The sequence below is a fragment of the Hemitrygon akajei genome, unplaced genomic scaffold, assembly GCF_048418815.1.
Source record: "Hemitrygon akajei unplaced genomic scaffold, sHemAka1.3 Scf000041, whole genome shotgun sequence".
NCBI lineage: Eukaryota > Metazoa > Chordata > Chondrichthyes > Myliobatiformes > Dasyatidae > Hemitrygon > Hemitrygon akajei.
The window spans coordinates 391,543-411,671 of NW_027331927.1; the positions used below are offsets into that span (position 1 = coordinate 391,543).

The window sequence follows — 20,129 nt, forward strand, 5'->3', positions numbered from 1 at the left end:
AAGTGGGGAAGGTGAAAATTTAACGGGAACATGTGGAAAAGCTCTTCACTGAAATGGTCGTGAGAGTGTGGAATGAGATGTCAGCACAAGGGGTTCATGTGGGCTCAGTTTCACCATTTGAAAGAAGTTTGGATGGGAGCCTGGATGGTAGGGGTATGGAGGGCGATGGTCCCAGTCAGGTAGTTGCAATAGATACCTTAAATGTTTTTTTTAGCATTGACTAGATGGGCCAAATAGCCTGTTTCCGTACTGAACTCCTCCATGTTTCTGTGACAGAGAAGCTGGCCAAACTTGTTTGGAAAGGAAAAGGTAGGAGTGATCGATATCTGAGGTCTGAACAACATCTGACTGGTGTCAAGAAAACAAACTCTCCCTCATTGTCACAAAAACAAAGGAGCTGATTGTGTACTACTGGAGGAATGGAGACAGGCGAACCCCTATTGGCATCAACGGATCTGGGGTTGAGAGGGTGAACAGCTTTAAGATCCTCAGCATAAACATCACCAAGGATCTCAAATGCTCCGTACATACCGGCTGTGTTGTGAAAAGAGCACAGCAGCACCTCTTTCAGCTCAGATGGTTGAAGTTGCTTGTTGTGGGCCCCAAATCCTAAGAACTTTCTACAGCAAGACAATAGAGAGCATGCTGACTGGGTGCAGCACTGCCTGGTATGGGAACTGTACTTCCCTCAATCGCAGGACCCTGCAGAGAGTGGTGCAGACAGCCCAGTGCATCTGTAGATGTGAACTTCTCACTATTCAGGAGATGTACAGAGACAGATGTGTAAAGAGGGCCCAAAGGATATTGGGGACCCAATTCACCACAACCACAAACTGTTCCTACTGCCACCATCCAGGAAACGGTACCACAGCAAAAGGACCAACAGGCTCCAGGACATCATCTTCTACCAGGCCATCAGACTGATTAATTCATGCTGATATAATTGCATGTTGATGTTATATTGACTGTTCTATGTATAAACAATATATTATAAATTACTATAAATTACACATTGCACATTTAGATGGAGAGTAACGTAAAGACTTTTACTCCTCATGTATATGAAGTATGTATGTAATAAAGTCAATTCAATTTGACTCAATTTACCCTCTCCACTATCCGTTCAGTCACTCTGGCTCCCATTCCCCCTACAACTTATTTTAACCACTTCACCCTCTCACCACACTAGCTCCAGCAAGCCTTAATACCAGGATATTAGTTCCCTCCTTGTTCCATTCCCGTAACTAATGAATCCCCTAACACTTATTTGACTTTCCACTGCCAGGTAATCCCCCCAACAGTTTCTAAAGTGGTCCACCTGCTGTTGTGTGGGATGTCCGCAAGAGTACTCTTCGATGGCTGTTTAACCTCATTCACCTGCCTGTCACCCAGTTTCCTGCGTCCTGCACCTTGGGTGTAACTCACCTCTCTTCATGTCACATCTATCACCCCCTCTGACTCCCAGCTGATCCAGAATTCAACAATTTCAAGTCCGAGCTCCTTCAAGTGCAGGGCTACAAGCTGCAGCTGGATGCACATCTTGTAGGTGAGGGCATCAGGGACACTGGAAGTCTCTGCACCTTCCCAACAATGCCCCCTCTAATTTCTAATGACCAGTGTGCACATAAATCATGCACTGTGCTTATTTTTACCCAGTGACAACATGTGCACAGTGATTTTTATATAGTTAGGTATTCATTTTAAGAGCTAGGAAATCACTGTCGATAAGAACTATGATCTCCTCTGGGTTTGATCGAGTTCATCTGCTTTCTCACACAAACTATGTAGCAGGACTGTAACAGGTAATGAAGGACTTTCTTACCACAGCTTTTGCACATTGTGCATATGTGGTTTACTTGCTAAATTACGCTTTAAAAAGTCAGATTTCCAAATATCACTCCACTTCTTCCCACTTGTAAGTTCTACAGCAACTTTTGCATCGCCACAATACACACATGTGACACCAGTTTCTAGATTAGACAAAAACATTTCCCCCGAACTCTCCTGATGAATTAAGGATATATTAAATAAAATCATTTTGAACCTATGTAACCTCTGGCTAAAAGAATAGTTGGGACTGAATAGGAATATTTGAACCAAAGTAAACACTGTCTTCAGTGGTTAGCTAAGACAGGCTCATTATCAGTTCTCTGTGACTTGCAGAGTGACATACTGAGCGATGATAATATACACTGTACCCTCATTAGTTGATAACATTATACATTGTACCCTCTTTTGAGTAAAAGGAGGAGGACTCTCTGATAAGGACAGGAATAAACATCTGTTTGTAATTAAGTCAGGGCCTTGCAAAGGGAATAACTGATAAGGACTGGATAGTATATCCATCTGTAATTAAAACCTTCAGTCAGCAAACTCTCTTATTTAATTAAGTTTGGAGCCAACAGACTTAGTGCGCGTACCAGTTCAAATAACATCTTGCAGTAGGAATGTATGGGGCTTACTATGTATAAATATATGGCTGTAACCTGACTAAATCAGTCCACTAGTCAGATGGTGGCAGTGCTTACGTGCCTTCCCTTTGACAAATGGGTCTCAAACTCCTGCAGGAAAATGAACTGTGGTGACGATAAGAAGCTGGTCTCCCGAGTTTTATTCAACTTCAACATTTGGAGTCACAAACACGATCCCAATATAGGGAGTGCTGAGCAGCTGGGTTGAATGAAGATGTAAAGTGGAACAGTATATTATCAGCAAGTTGGAGGAATAATGCATGTGAGAAAGGGATAGAGGTCTGTACTGCAGAAGGAACGCCAAAGGTTGGGAGCCACTAAAAGCGGAGCGTGAATGGGTGGATGGGCACTAAAAAACGAGAGCAGGAAAAACAAAGTAAGCAAACCAAGGCCGGCCCAGATAGGAGAGAAGGGCAGGAATATCATTCTGAAGTTCGAACTGATAGGGACACAAGGGATCCCAAACCCATGTCTGACATATCGACTCTGTTTGAGGACAGTGACCGTGATGAGGAGTGGGCACTCACCGTACCTCTCCTACCTTACCAGGGGCCAAGTTCACCCAGTGCTCCCGAACCCCAATCCTCCCAGTACCCAGATACGGTGGCCACTCAGGTAAAACAGCGGCATAGGGAAGGGATGTCACTACATCCTGAGATCCAGAAAGGGAATACCCAGGATTATTCCAAGACAGGGAGGGAAGAATCCAATAAATCCCCAGAGTTAGTGACTCCACAAAGACAACTGCCCACCCAAATGCTGCCCAATCCACGAGCAGGAGGAGGGACAGCGCTCAGTGATTCCTGTGTATGCACCCTGGAAGCCTCGAGAAATGATAATGATCATGAATCAGGCCCCAGATAGAAAAGAAAAAGCAGCACAGTTTGCTCAGTGTGTCCACAGTACCATACAAATGTTTAACATGACCCTGCAAGATTTATTCAGTCTCTGCTGCATGATTCTCTCAGCTGATGAAGGACGGAAATGGAAGGCAGAATTGAGAGACCAAACCTATCAGGAGTTACAGGCGGGAAACCATAATGAGAATGAACAGAGAGACCAGATCATTCAAGCCTTGGAAAGGGCTCTCCAGCAACCTGTAAACATCTCTAAAGTACCTGAATGCAAACCTAAGCCTGGGGAATGGGGACCAGACTATTGGGAGTGATTTGTGGCCTGCTACGGCACTTTCACAGGAGACCAAGCCTGTCCCCCCCCCAGTTTACCGAAGCCTGGGGAATGGGGACCAGACTATTGGGAGTGATTTGTGGCCTGCTACGGCACTTTCGCAGGAGACCAAGCCTGTCCCCCCCAGTTTACCTAAGCCTGGGGAATCGGGACCAGACTATTGGGAGTGATTTGTGGCCTGCTACGGCACTTTCGCAGGAGACCAAGCCTGTCCCCCCAGTTTACCTAAGCCTGGGGAATGGGGACCAGACTATTGGGAGTGATTTGTGGCCTGCTACGGCACTTTCACAGGAGACCAAGCCTGTCCCCCCAGTTTACCTAAGCCTGGGGAATGGGGACCAGACTATTGGGAGTGATTTGTGGCCTGCTACGGCACTTTCACAGGAGACCAAGCCTGTCCCCCCAGTTTACCTAAGCCTGGGGAATGGGGACCAGACTATTGGGAGTGATTTGTGGCCTGCTACGGCACTTTCACAGGAGACCAAGCCTGTCCCCCCAGTTTACCTAAGCCTGGGGAATGGGGACCAGACTATTGGGAGTGATTTGTGGCCTGCTACGGCACTTTCACAGGAGACCAAGCCTGTCCCCCCAGTTTACCTAAGCCTGGGGAATGGGGACCAGACTATTGGGAGTGATTTGTGGCCTGCTACGGCACTTTCGCAGGAGACCAAGCCTGTCCCCCCAGTTTACCTAAGCCTGGGGAATCGGGACCAGACTATTGGGAGTGATTTGTGGCCTGCTACGGCACTTTCACAGGAGACCAAGCCTGTCCCCCCCCCCCAGTTTACCTAAGCCTGGGGAATGGGGACCAGACTATTGGGAGTGATTTGTGGCCTGCTACGGCACTTTCACAGGAGACCAAGCCTGTCCCCCCAGTTTACCTAACCCTGGGGAATGGGGACCAGACTATTGGGAGTGATTTGTGGCCTGCTACGGCACTTTCACAGGAGACCAAGCCTGTCCCCCCCCCCCAGTTTACCGAAGCCTGGGGAATGGGGACCAGACTATTGGGAGTGATTTGTGGCCTGCTACGGCACTTTCACAGGAGACCAAGCCTGTCCCCCCCAGTTTACCGAAGCCTGGGGAATGGGGACCAGACTATTGGGAGTGATTTGTGGCCTGCTACGGCACTTTCACAGGAGACCAAGCCTGTCCCCCCAGTTTACCCAAGTCTGTGGAATGGGGACCAGACTATTGGGAGTGATTTGTGGCCTGCTACGGCACTTTCACAGGAGACCAAGCCTGTCCCCCCAGTTTACCTAACCCTGGGGAATGGGGACCAGACTATTGGGAGTGATTTGTGGCCTGCTACGGCACTTTCACAGGAGACCAAGCCTGTCCCCCCAGTTTACCTAAGTCTGGGGAATGGGGACCAGACTATTGGGAGTGATTTGTGGCCTGCTACGGCACTTTCACAGGAGACCAAGCCTGTCCCCCCAGTTTACCTAAGCCTGGGGAATGGGGACCAGACTATTGGGAGTGATTTGTGGCCTGCTACGGCACTTTCACAGGAGACCAAGCCTGTCCCCCCAGTTTACCTAAGCCTGGGGAATGGGGACCAGACTATTGGGAGGGATTTGTGGCCTGCTACGGCACTTTCACAGGAGACCAAGCCTGTCCCCCCCCCCCCCCCAGTTTACCTAACCCTGGGGAATGGGGACCAGACTATTGGGAGGGATTTGTGGCCTGCTACGGCACTTTCACAGGAGACCAAGCCTGTCCCCCCAGTTTACCTAACCCTGGGGAATGGGGACCAGACTATTGGGTGTGATTTGTGGCCTGCTACGGCACTTTCACAGGAGACCAAGCCTGCCCCCCCAGTTTACCTAAGCCTGGGGAATGGGGACCAGACTATTGGGAGTGATTTGTGGCCTGCTACGGCACTTTCACAGGAGACCAAGCCTGTCCCCCCAGTTTACCTAACCCTGGGGAATGGGGACCAGACTATTGGGAGGGATTTGTGGCCTGCTACGGCACTTTCACAGGAGACCAAGCCTGTCCCCCCAGTTTACCTAACCCTGGGGAATGGGGACCAGACTATTGGGAGTGATTTGTGGCCTGCTACGGCACTTTCACAGGAGACCAAGCCTGCCCCCCCAGTTTACCTAAGCCTGGGGAATGGGGACCAGACTATTGGGAGTGATTTGTGGCCTGCTACGGCACTTTCACAGGAGACCAAGCCTGTCCCCCCAGTTTACCTAAGCCTGGGGAATGGGGACCAGACTATTGGGAGTGATTTGTGGCCTGCTACGGCACTTTCACAGGAGACCAAGCCTGTCCCCCCAGTTTACCTAAGCCTGGGGAATGGGGACCAGACTATTGGGAGGGATTTGTGGCCTGCTACGGCACTTTCACAGGAGACCAAGCCTGTCCCCCCCCCCCCCCAGTTTACCTAACCCTGGGGAATGGGGACCAGACTATTGGGAGGGATTTGTGGCCTGCTACGGCACTTTCACAGGAGACCAAGCCTGTCCCCCCAGTTTACCTAACCCTGGGGAATGGGGACCAGACTATTGGGTGTGATTTGTGGCCTGCTACGGCACTTTCACAGGAGACCAAGCCTGCCCCCCCAGTTTACCTAAGCCTGGGGAATGGGGACCAGACTATTGGGAGTGATTTGTGGCCTGCTACGGCACTTTCACAGGAGACCAAGCCTGTCCCCCCAGTTTACCTAACCCTGGGGAATGGGGACCAGACTATTGGGAGGGATTTGTGGCCTGCTACGGCACTTTCACAGGAGACCAAGCCTGTCCCCCCAGTTTACCTAACCCTGGGGAATGGGGACCAGACTATTGGGAGTGATTTGTGGCCTGCTACGGCACTTTCACAGGAGACCAAGCCTGCCCCCCCAGTTTACCTAAGCCTGGGGAATGGGGACCAGACTATTGGGAGTGATTTGTGGCCTGCTACGGCACTTTCACAGGAGACCAAGCCTGTCCCCCCAGTTTACCGAAGCCTGGGGAATGGGGACCAGACTATTGGGAGTGATTTGTGGCCTGCTACGGCACTTTCACAGGAGACCAAGCCTGTCCCCCCAGTTTACCTAAGCCTGGGGAATGGGGACCAGACTATTGGGAGTGATTTGTGGCCTGCTACGGCACTTTCACAGGAGACCAAGCCTGTCCCCCCAGTTTACCGAAGCCTGGGGAATCGGGACCAGACTATTGGGAGTGATTTGTGGCCTGCTACGGCACTTTCACAGGAGACCAAGCCTGTCCCCCCAGTTTACCTAAGCCTGGGGAATCGGGACCAGACTATTGGGAGTGATTTGTGGCCTGCTACGGCACTTTCACAGGAGACCAAGCCTGTCCCCCCAGTTTACCGAAGCCTGGGGAATGGGGACCAGACTATTGGGAGGGATTTGTGGCCTGCTACGGCACTTTCACAGGAGACCAAGCCTGTCCCCCCCCCCCCCAGTTTACCTAAGCCTGGGGAATGGGGACCAGACTATTGGGAGTGATTTGTGGCCTGCTACGGCACTTTCGCAGGAGACCAAGCCTGTCCCCCCAGTTTACCTAAGCCTGGGGAATGGGGACCAGACTATTGGGAGTGATTTGTGGCCTGCTACGGCACTTTCACAGGAGACCAAGCCTGTCCCCCCAGTTTACCGAAGCCTGGGGAATGGGGACCAGACTATTGGGAGGGATTTGTGGCCTGCTACGGCACTTTCACAGGAGACCAAGCCTGTCCCCCCCCCCCAGTTTACCTAAGCCTGGGGAATGGGGACCAGACTATTGGGAGTGATTTGTGGCCTGCTACGGCACTTTCACAGGAGACCAAGCCTGTCCCCCGACCCCCCCAGTTTAATGCCCTACTGCTCCAAAACTTACCAACTAAGCCAACATGATTAAAACAGATAATATGGACTGGCCTGACAATGACCGAAATCGAATGTGACGAGCTTTGACATATTACTGGGACCTGATTTTCGATTCCTGATCAACCCCGAAAGGAACTAATATTTAAAGTGAACATGTTCAGCAGGAAGAAGGATGTGAATGGGCTATATCTGGGGATCAGAAATGGGAACAAAAACCTACCAAGGGACAGGTGGGGACAACAACCCGTTTAGAAATTGACAAGCAAGGATGCTTCCTACCGTGAGTACCACCCCTCAGGAAGAGCCCAATGTAATATTGACAGTTGCTGGAGTTTCAATTCTGTTTATGATTGATATGGGGGCAACCACAACCACTCTCAATCAGGAAATAGTATCGGAAAAGGACTTGCAGCTATCAGACGCTACAATCACTCTGTCTGGTTTCGAAGGCACGGAGCGTACGTATTCACGTACCCAGCCACTGCCGGTGGAATTCCAGGGGAACCAGTGTGAGGTTTCATTTACAGTCACCACCAGACGGGGGTGTAATCTCATAGGGAGAGACTTGCTCTGTCCGTTGGAAGTCGAGATTCTATGCACGGACAAGGATAGCACGCTGGAACTGCAAACAACTGATAGCTTCCTCTGATCACCCAGTGGTGGGCACTTTTTCTGGACTCCACTGCATTTGAATCCCGTCTGCCAGTGGCCAGCTCCCATGTGACTCTGTGCTATGGCCCTACATGGTGCTCAACTGAGGAAAGCCAATATTATGCACCCCTCGAGGGACAGAAATTCCCAGTCACGGTGATTGGAGAGGTTAAAGGAAGAGACGACATTGCATTTCTGGTTGAAGTTCCAGATTTCTTTTGACGACAGACAGGACTGGTGGTTCCCCATACCACCGTTAGGGTTTGCCCTGGGTTCAAGCCAAAGAGACTAGGGCTCCTTGCCCACACCCTGACAAAACAGGCCTCCAGCACCAAGGGAAACTGGCAAGACTTGGCGCGGGCCAACTCCGATACTGGAAGGAGTCTGAGGTGAAGACAGGACATCTGGTAAGACATTCTTTTAATAGTGACCGAACCCAAGATGTTGTCCCCCATCTCTGTGCAATTTCAGTCCATGAAGTCAGCCCTCCTGTCCGGATCACAGTGAAAGAAGGACAGACTCTCCCATCCATTCCGCAATACCCCCTCTAGCCCGTCTGGATCACAGTGAAAGAAGGACAGACTCTCCCATCCATTCTGCAATACCCCCTCTAGCCTGAGGCAACGTTTTATGAGGATGGAAACTCTTTTGTGGATCCAGCAGGAAAATGATATTCTGGCTATGCAATAGTGATGGACAGTGAAGTAATTGAGCAGGCATCTTTTGAAGCAGCTGTCTCCACCCAGAAGGCTGAGCTGTTTGCTCTGACTCGTGCATGTATCCAAGCAACAGACTAAAGTAGGAACGTTTACACAGACTCCCGTTATGCATTTGGAATTGTACATGACTACAGGGCTCTCTAGGAACATGGGGATTCCTGACTTCCTTTGGCCACCCCATTAGTAATGCCACCTTTGTAAAGAACTTGTACACCACTCTACAGCTACCTCAAGTTATTTCTTTTCAGGGAAACACCTCTGTGGAGGAGTGCAAACTGTAGTCCCATATGAGGTGCCAGAAAGTCCCTGGCCTAAGTTTTCGGATCACCCAGCAGGACAGGTTTGTGTTCCTACATAGTTTTTACTAATATCAGTTGATCAGAAACATGATTTTACACACCTGGGAAAGGAGGGAATGGTTGGTAACCTGTACCCTGCACACCGGGTACGACTCCCTAGACAGGTGGATCTTTTTCGTGTCTACAATTGGATTTTATTGCATTCCCTAGAGCACATTGCTACAGATATTGCTTAGTTATTATAGATGTGTTTAGTAGATGGATTGAAGCTATTCCAACTGCCATCAATACTGCTGTGACTGTTGTGAAGGTATTATTACGGGAAATAATTCCCAGGTACGGCCTGCCAGAGATGCTGAGCTCTGACAATGGCCCACACTTTATGGTGAAAGCAAACGAAGGGGTATGTAACAAACTAGCTATCAAGCAACAATTCCACTGTGTACACCACCCATGGGCCGCTGGCAGAGTGGAAAGAGCCAATGGCATTCTGAAGAGTAAATTGGCCAGATTAACAGCGGAGACTGGACTCACTTGGTTGAAGGTCCGACCATTAGCCCGATTCCACATGAGGGTTACCCCACAGGGGAAAACAGGGTTGTCACCAGCTGAAATCATTTCTGGACGGCCCATGAGGACACCCTGGGAACAAAGTCTCAGGATTAAAGGCAAAGTGAATAAGAATAAGGAACCTTGGTTCTCGATGGATATTGGAACTCTGATAAAGAAGAGAGAGATGTATGACATGTGTAAGAAACAGGGAGCAAATAAGGTACTTGAGGAGTATAAAGAGTGCAAAAAAAAACTTAAGGGAGAAATCAGGAGGGCTGAAAGAAGACATGAGGTAGCGTTGGCAGTCAAGGTGAAGGATAGTAAGAGCTTCCACAGGTATATTAATAGCAAAAGGATAGTTAAGGGATAAAACTGGTCCTCTTGAAGATCAGAGCAGTTGGCTATGTATGGAACCAAAAGAAATTGGGGAGATGTTAAATGGTTTTTTTGTGTCTGAATTTACTAAGGAAACTGGCATGGAGTCAATGGAAATAAGGCAAACAAGTATTGAGGTCATGGAACGTATACAGAGAGAAGAGGAGGAGGGGCTTGCTACTTTGAGGCGAGTAGATAAATCTCCAGGACCTGACAGGGTATTCCCTCAGACCATGAAGGAGACGAGTGTTGAAATTGCAGGGGCCTTGGCAGATATATTTAAATGTTATTATCTACGGGTGAGGTGCCAGAGGATTGGAGGATAGCTCATGTTGTTCCATTGCTTAAAAAAGGCTCTAAAAGTAATTCTCGAAATTATAGGCTGGTAAGTTTGATGTTGGTAGTGGGTAAAATATTGGAAGGAGTACTGCGAGACAGGATCGACAATTATTTAGATAGACAGGGACATTAGGGAGAGTCAACATGGCTTTGTGTGTGGTAGGTCAAGTTTAACAAATCTATTAGAGTGTTTTGAGGAGGTTACAAGGAAAGTGGATGAAGGCAAGGCAGCGGATGTTGTCTACATGGACTTCAGTAAGGCCTTTGGCAAGGTCCCGCATGGGAGGTTAGGTAGTAAATTGGATTAGACATTGGCTCAATGGGAGAAGCCAGAGATTGGTAGTGGAGGATTGTTTCTCTGAGTGGAGGCCTCTGACTAGTGGTGTGCCACAGGGATCAGTGCTGGGTCCATTGTTATTTGTCATCTTTATCAATGATCTGGATGATAATTTGGTAAATTGGATCAGCAAATTTGCTGATGATACAAAGACTGGAGGTGTAGTGGTCAGTGAGGAAGGTTTTCAAAGCTTGCAAAGGGATCTGGACCAGCTAGAAAAATGGGCTGAAAAATGGCAGATGGAGTTTAATACAGACAAGTGTGAGGTGTTGCACTTTGGAAGGAAAAACCAATGTAGAACATATAAGGTAGATGGTGGGGCACTGAGGAGTGCAGTAGAACAGAGGGATCTAGGAATACTGATTCAAAATTCCCTAAAAGTGGCGTCATGGGTAGATAGGGTAGTAAAGAGAGCTTTTGATACATTGACCTTTGTAAATCAAAGTATTGAGTATAAGAATTGGAATGTTATGGTGAGGTTGTATAAGGCATTGGTGAGGCCGAATTTGGCGTATCATGTGCAGCTCTGGTCACCGAATTACAGGAAGGATATTAATAACGCTGAAAGAGTGCAGAGAAGGATTATGAGGATGTTGCCGGGACTTGAGAAACTGAGTTACAGAGAAAGGTTGAATAGTTTAGGACTTCATTCCTAGGAGTGTAGAAGAATGAGGGGAGACTTGATAGAGGTATATAAAATTATGATGGGTACAGATAGAGTGAATGCAAGCAGGCTTTATCCAGTGAGGCTAGGGGAGAAAAAAAAACAGAGGACATGGATTAAGGGTGAAGGGCGAAAAGTTTAAAAGGAATATAATGGGGGGGCATCTTCACAACTGGGTCAGACTGATACTGGCATAACAGGTTCTTCTGGGCACATTCTGTCTCACTCCCAAATATTTCCTACTTTCCTTTGTACTGGTACGTAATGTCTAAAGGACCAGTGTTTGAGTAAATGAGACTCACCAAACTTCCTCCTCACTGACTCACTGGAATCTCCGAGTCAGATGGGTTCTCTCCAGTTGATGCTCTCAATCCTCGGGCTGGTTCACTTGTTGCTATTCCCACATCTTCAGCTGTGGTTTGCTTCCAGTTGGGGTTTTTCTTCCAATAAACCTCTCACCGCAGGTCTAACACTAACCAGAGAGATAATGAAGCACATTAACAATGAAAAGGAGAAGCAAACATTTCTGCTTAATGTTACTAAGAACAAAACTCACTGAAATTTAAATGTTGAAGCCAAATATAATCATCTCAGTGAACAATCTTTTATTGTCCCTCACACATCACAAAACAATATGGGATAAGAAGGAGCCATCATTCTGTCATGGTAATACATAAGACACAGGAACAGGATTAGGTGATTTGATCCATCTGGGCTATAAATGTGCAGGAGCAATGTGTGGTTAAGTGCCATGCTCAAGGATACAACGCACTGCCTGGCCTGAGGCTCGAACTCATGACCTTCAGATTGCTTAACCACTTGGCCACGTGCACATCACAGAAACCACTCTCCCCCCTAGACTTCCCAGTCCCTCGGTAAAGCAGGCAGTGAAATCAAAGATCCCCAAAACCTGGGACGTTCTCCTTTCTCACCCACCCCAGTCCGGGATAAGACACAACAGCCAGAAAGCTCAACTGCAAATGTGACCAGCCTCAGGAAATGAGGCGAGTTGGGGGAAGTTAACGAGACTCAGTGACCAATGTCAGATCCCCCAACACAACATAGAGGAAGCATCCTGACCCAGCCAGGGACTCTAAGCACACACCATGTCATCTTGCATCACGTATTTGCTGCACAAATCACTCTCTCACCTAGATGGGGTCAGTTGTGCTGTGAGGATTACATTCCTTGACTTCTCTAGTGCCTTTAACACCATCCAGCCCAAGATCTTAAGGCACAAACTAACGGAGATGGGAGTAGACTCTCACATGGTGGATTGGATAGTGGACTACTTGACAGATAGACCTCAGTATGTGCGGTTGGGAGACTGTAGGTCTGACACGGTGGTCAGCAGCACAGGAGTGCCGCAGGGAACCATACTCTCTCCGGTCCTGTTCACCCTGTACACATCAGACTTCCAATATAACTCGGAGTCCTGCCATGTGCAGAAGTTCGCTGATGACACGGCCATAGTGGGGTGTGTCAGGAATGGACAGGAGGAGGAGTATAGGAAATTGATACAGGACTTTGTGATATGGTGCAACTCAAACTACCTGCGTCTCAATATCACCAAGACCAAGGAGATGGTGGTGGACTTTAGGAGATCTAGGCCTCATATGGAGCCAGTGATCATTAATGGAGAATGTGTGGAGCAGGTTAAGACCTACAAGTATCTGGGAGTACAGTTAGACGAGAAGCTAGACTGGACTGCCAACACAGATGCCTTGTGCAGGAAGGCACAGAGTCGACTGTACTTCCTTAGAAGGTTGGCATCATTCAATGTCTGCAGTGAGATGCTGAAGATGTTCTATAGGTCAGTTGTGGAGAGCGCCCTCTTCTTTGTGGTGGCGTGTTGGGGAGGAAGCATTAAGAACAGGGACGCCTCATGTCTTAATAAGCTGGTAAGGAAGGCGGGCTCTGTCGTGGGCAAAGTACTGGAGAGTTTAACATCGGTAGCTGAGCGAAGGGCGCTGAGTAGGCTACGGTCAATTATGGAAAACCCTGAACATCCTCTACATAGCACCATCCAGAGACAGAGAAGCAGTTTCAGCAACAGGTTACTATCGATGCAATGCTCCTCAGACAGGATGAAGAGGTAAATACTCCCCAATGCCATTAGGCTTTACAATTCAACCGCCAGGACTTAAGAACGTTTTTTTTTAAAAGCTATTATTAATGCTTTTTGATTTAGATGCCTATCATATTTTTACTGAGTCAAGTATTGTATGTAATTAGTTTTTGCTACAACAAGTGTATGGGACATTGGAAAAAAAGGTTGAATTTCCCCATGGGGATGAAAAAATCTATCTATCTATCATCACAAAGTGAAGGGTAGGGCAGATTGACAGTAAACAGCCTCACGTGACCTGTTGGTGGGTCTCCCGTTTCAACTCTGCAGAAATAGACAGCCTGGGCTCCAGGTTTGGATCGTTCAATGCAGATTAAGTGAAGTCTACACATTTTTGACCAGACCAGATAATCGAAAAAATAAATGAGTAATTGGTCCTCAGTTCGGGGCTCACGGCCAACATCGGATCTCCCTGCTTGGGATCGGTCTCAATACTCACCGATGGGAACGCAATATCTTCAGCCCACAGACAGTGATCCCGACCCCTGGCTCCCCCACCCAGGAGGTGAGGACCCTTCCCTCGATCCCACAGATGATGCACTTCAGCACTGAGCGGAAAAGAAAACACCGCCCGGCCGGAGACAGTGAACATGCGCGAAGTGAGTGTCACATCATCCGGAGGGCAGGGCCTCGGAAACAGATGCACAGGTGCCGCCCATCTGCTGTTAAATGGGAGGGGCAAACGGGATCATGTGACCAGTCTGGTCTCCCACCCCAGGCAGAGTTTTCCAGCTACCCACCACTCTGTGTAAAGAAACAAACTTGCTGCTTACATCTCCTCTCACCATAAATATATTAGACATTTCAACCCCCAGGAAAAATAGATTGTCTGTCCACTCAGAATCAGAATCAGGTTTATTATCACTGGTGTGTGTCATGAAATTTGAAAACCATGCAGCAGCAGTTCAATGCAATACATATTATAGAAGGAAAAAAAACCCAAAGTAAAATAATAAAAATAAACAACTAAATTATTTACAGCATATCTGGAACCCTTACTCTTTGTGATTTTGATAAATGACCTGGATGAGGAAGTGGAGGGATGGGTTAGCAAGTTTGCTGATGACACAAAGGTTGGGGGAGTTGTGGATAGTGTCAGAGGTTACAGTGGGACATTGATAGGATGCAAAAATGGGCTGAAAAGTGGCAGATGGAGTTCAACTAAGATAAGTGTGAAGTGGTTCATTTTGTTAGGTCAAACATGATGGCAGAATATAACATTAATGGTAAGACTCGGCAGTGTGGAGGATCAGAGGGATCCTGGGGTCCCAGTCCATAGGACACTCAAAGTTGCTACGCAGGTTGACTCTGTGGTTAAGAAGGCATATGATGCATTGACCTTCAACAATCGTGGGATTGAATTTAGGAGCCGAGAGGTAATGTTGCAGCTAAATGTGACGATGGTCACACCCCAATGTGCACAGTTCTGGTTGTCTCACTACATGAAGCATGTGGAAACCATAGAAATGGTGCAGAGGCTATTTACACAGATGTTGCCTGGATTGGGGAGCATGCCTTATTAGAATAGTTTGAATGAACTCGGCCTTTTCTACTTGGAGCAACGGAGGATGAGAGGTGACCTGATAGAGGTGTATAAGATGATGAGAGGCATTGATCGTGTGGATAGTCAGAGACTTTTTCCCAGGTCTGAAATGGTTATGAAAAGACAGCACAGGTTGAAGGTGCTGGGGAGTAGTTGCAGAGGAAATGTTACAGATAAGTTTTTTTACTCAGAGACTGGTGAGTGTGTGGAATTGGCTACCGGCAACGGTGGTGGAGGTGGGTAGAATATGGTCCTTTGGAGACACTGGAGAAAAATAAAGAAATACTAGCTTAGAAAAATAGAGTGCTATGGGTAACCATGGTAATTCCTAAGATAGGGACATGTTGGCACAACTTTGTGGGCCGAAGGTTTGCTATGTTTCTGTGAATAAATTAAAAATCGTGCAACAAACAGAAATACTATATATTTTAAATGTGAGGTAGTGTTCAAGGGTTCAATATCCATTTAGCAATCGGATGGCAGAGGGGAAGAAACTGTTCCTGAATCACTGAGTGTGAGCCTTCAGACTTCTGCACCTCCTTACCTGCTGGTAACATTGAGAAAACCACATGCCCTGGGTGCTGGAGGTCCTTGATAATGGACGCTGCCTTTCTGAGACATGGCTTCTAATCCTCTGGTAATCTTATAAACGTCCATCCAGTCTCACCCCAGCCGGCACGGCTCCGGAGAAAACGACACAATTTTGTCCAACCTCTCGTTAAAGCTCAGGCCCTCTAATCCAGGCAATATCCTGGTAAACCTTTTCTGCGCCCACTCCAAAGCCCCGATATCCTTCCGAGAATGGGAGCGACCAGAACTGTATGAAACACTCCAGATGTGGTCTAACTAGTTTTATAAAACTGCAACAAAACTTCCCGACTTTTGAACTCAATGCTTCAACTGATAAAGACAACCATGCCATTTGCCTTCTTAACCACCCGATCAATCTGTGCAGTCTCTTTCAGGGAGCGATGAACTTGGAGTCTAAGATCCCTCTGATCATCGACACTGTTCAGGGTTTTGCATTTAACAGTGTACTGTCTCATACATTCGACCTACCGAGCTGCCAAGATGATCATCACTAATCAAATCTCACTGAGATTTCTCAGGTCCTGTTAAATTTATTGCCAACTGCACAAGTACGGGAAGGTACAGGTACAGAGAAACACTGACTTGTAGCAGCATCACAGGCAAGTACATTCAGATAACACACGGAACACAAATTATACGATTCTCTGTCAGTAACAATATAGAAATATGTTTTACTTCATCCTTCTAATAGGACCAGAACAACAGGGGCTGAGCGGCGGCTCATCTCAGACGGTTCGGTGTGAAGGTCTCACAACCCGGACCGACCCCGGCAGATTCTGTGAAGGAAGCGAGGCGAGGCCGTCAGTTCGGGAAAGTTCATCCCCTCCCCCTTCAGGTTTCACCGATCACTTTGTCTTTCTCTCTCCCTTCCCCACCCCCACCTTTTATTCTCCAGTCCTGCCGAAGGGTTTCGGCCGGTAATCTCGACTGTACTCTTTTCCTGGATTCTGCCCGGACTGCTGAGTTCCTCCAGCATTTTGTGCGCGTTGCTCGCATTTCCACCATCTGCAGATTTTCTCTTGTTTGAGTTCGAGAAAGTTAACTCACCACCCAACGTCAGACCTCCCCACTCGGGACCGGCTTCAATACTCACCGAAGGGAAATTGTTGCTGCTGCCCCGCAGAGAATAATCCGCCTCCGGCTCCCCATCCAAAGGGGCGAGAACTCCCTCCCGATCCCAATCTCACCGCCGTCCCGCTTTCACAAAGAACGAAAAAACAACACTGCCGTTCCCGGGAATGTGAGCATGCGCAATGTGCTTATTGCGTCACGGGCGTTGGGCGGAGCTTCGGAAAATGCTGACGATCTGCGGTAAAACAGGATCACGTGACTCGGTGACTGTTGCTCCCCCTTCACATATTGCCCGACCCACCGCCGCATTTCCCAAATTATTTCATTATTTCCCTATATCCTCTGAATATTCCCTGAACATCCTCTACATAGCACCATCCAGAGACAGAGAAGCAGTTTCAGCGACAGGTTATTATCGATGCAATGCTCCTCAGACATGATGAAGAGGTCAATACTCCCCAATGCCATTAGGCTTTACAATTCAACTGCCAGGACTTAAGAACTTTTTTTTTAAAGCTATTATTAATGCTTTTTGAGTTAGTGATTTAGATGCATATTATTACTGAGATAAGTATTGTATGTAATTAGTTTTTGCTACAACAAGTGTATGGGACATTGGAAAAAAGGTTGAATTTCCCCATGGGGATGAATAAAGTATCTATCTATCTATCTATCTATCTATCTATATTATTTCCATATTTACACCAGACACGTATTTAGTTTTTCCCTCCATATCTTCCCCGATCCCTTTTCAGCCACCCCCAGGTCACAGAGTTCTCAGCGTTATAATTTCGATTCCCATCCCATCCCATCCCGACACACAATTCAGACCCACACAGGAAATGTGCGGGTTTCAGTTAAATCAGTCTATGTTTATAAACACTTAATTATTAGCCCAGCCGTTAAACCGATAAAGCTCGAGCACAGCAGCACGTCGGTGACGTAAAACACCGCACACGTGAGGGCACATCCCGGTGTGGGAAGCCCATGTGTGACGTCAGGCGAGTGGGGTGGAGCTGTGTGACGTCACCTGTGGGGGAGCGCTCGTATTTAAAAGCACCTTAATGGATTTTTCGGTGGGACAACAACATTAATCACGCGTTTCATCACTGAATCCAGTGTTGTGGGATGTAAAGTCCCCTGTTTTGTGTCCGGCTGTGCCGTGTTGTTGGTGGAGTGGGCAGCGTGGTGTTTGTCTCGATTCGGGTCACAACACCAGAATTGCCAGCGGGGTCCACACACAGTGTATTAGTCAACAGAAAACCTCTCGTCCCTGCAGTCTTTGTCTCCTGGTAAACTCAGCACCCTGACAGTGTGGACCATAGATACCCCTTCCTCTCAGAGTCAGGGGATCACTCAGACAGCTGATCGCTGAGAGGAATTATATTTATTGGTCATTAAAGTTCACCCAGATTCGTTTGGACGGATTTGATGTGGAGTTCGGGGTGTCACAGTGAAAGGGCCGGACGGCCGAACTCTCTCCGTTGTCCAAACATCCTTCCAGGTGAGGCGACACTTCACCTGTGAATCTTCCGGGGTTCGCCCGTTGTGTCCGCTGCTCCCGATGCGGCCGCCTCTACACTGGTGACACCGGCTCCTCCGCAGTTGTGCGGGGTAGGGGTGTTTATTTGGGGGGGCGGTCGACGATATTGTTCCCTTTTGTGCGGGAGGGGTGGGTTTTGGGGATTTGATGATCGGGATGCTATCTTTTTAATGCGGGGGTTGAGGTGGGAGTTTGATTTTTCTCTCTGAACGACTTTCATGCTCTTTCTTTGTTTCGTGGTTTTCCGGAGAAGAAAAAAAGCTCAAGAATTGTTTACGGATACCTGCTTTGATAATAAATTAACCTTTGGACTATCCGCTCCGAGCGGGACTTCCTGGTGTCCAAACATTTTCATTCCGATTCCCACTGGGGAATCTATTGATGTTGAAAATGATCATAACATGATAAGGAATGGCTGCAAGTGGCACATGCAACGCGTTCATTATCTGATCCAGAAACACGTTATGCCCAGATTGAAAAAGAATTGCTCAGCATTTTGTTTCCTTCTGAGGCATTTCATCAGTTTGTGTCAGGGCAATCTTTACATATTGAAAATGATCATAAACCTCTGATTGCATTGTTTTATGCGGGGGGTGGGGTGGGAGTGTGTTTTTTCTCTCTGATAGATGCTGCCCGGCCGGCTGAGTGGTGGTGTCAGTGACCTCTGTATCAGAGAACAACACGGGTTTCTACATCCGCCTGTGAGATATAAATGTCCTCACAGTGGATTCGGATCAGCTGGCGTATCTGGAGTTTGCAAAGGGAAAGGGAATAGGGAAGGGGCTGAGGAGAGAGAGTTTTAATCAGCAAACCATCGTCCGGGATGGAGGGGTACAGGAGCTGTCTGATAGATCGTTCTACAGTGATTGTATTATTAAATAATCTCACAGATGGTGACTGAGGAAGAGGCTTGCTGAGGGAGGATACCCGGAGGTGAGCAGGTCAGACACGGTATCAGGAGAGTGACAGTGATGTGATTTCCTGTGTCACGGGTACAGCCAGTTGTCTCCAGTGAGGAGTTTGTGTGGAGATGCAGCTTCCCTGGAGGTGGAGGAAAGAGGACACACAAACAGGTGGAACCAGCTGTGAGAAGACACGGTTTGTCAGGTCTGACGACGAGCTGAATGTACCATAACCTTCAGACTGAATCAGAAAACCGTTCTGAGGGTATTTGAAATGTCAGAAACAGGGGAGATGTGATCCCATGTCTCCATCAGACCCTCAGTGAGAAGGTTCCAGTTATAACGTGCAGGGATGAAAGCACAGTGTTTGGAGTCTGATTTAATCACTGATTCTGACACAGTGAGAGGGTTAGTTTTGCTGTAAGGCAGCAACATTAATGGAAGAAGACACAGAAACTTCATCAATTGCCAGTTGTTTAGCAAAAGTGATCAATTTGTATGTTACCTTGACAGAAACAGATATTCCCAGTGGTGACAAAGGGGTGCAGTCTGGTTTACTTCAGGTTGGAGAGGGGTGTGGAGTTTTGAAATCAATGCCTTGCATCATTAATTTAGCATGTCCGGAGTGGTGGATCACACAGCACGGAAACGGGCCTTTGGCCGGCCATACCTGTTCTGACCATCCACTCACTATCTACACTGGTCCCATTTATCATCACTTGGTTCATAGCCGACTGTATCTCGGCAGTTTCAATGCTCATCCACTTCGTAAATGTTGTGAAGGGACCTGCCTCCACCACCACCTCGGGCAGTGTGTTCCAGATTTCAGCTACCCTCTGAGTGAGAAATCTCTTCCTCAGATCCCTCTAACCCTCTTCATCCTCTGCTTAAATCCATGCCCTCTGATCTGTGACTCCTCTGTCCCAGGATCGGGAC

The 20,129-nt window shown here is 47.9% G+C and overlaps 1 protein-coding gene across 1 annotated transcript in view; it reads left to right on the forward strand.

The window, feature by feature from the left end:
- Positions 1-20,129, forward strand: part of LOC140720313 (NACHT, LRR and PYD domains-containing protein 3-like) — a 343,837-nt gene that overhangs the window by 131,612 nt on the left and 192,096 nt on the right. The gene's annotated exons all lie outside the window — the stretch shown is intronic.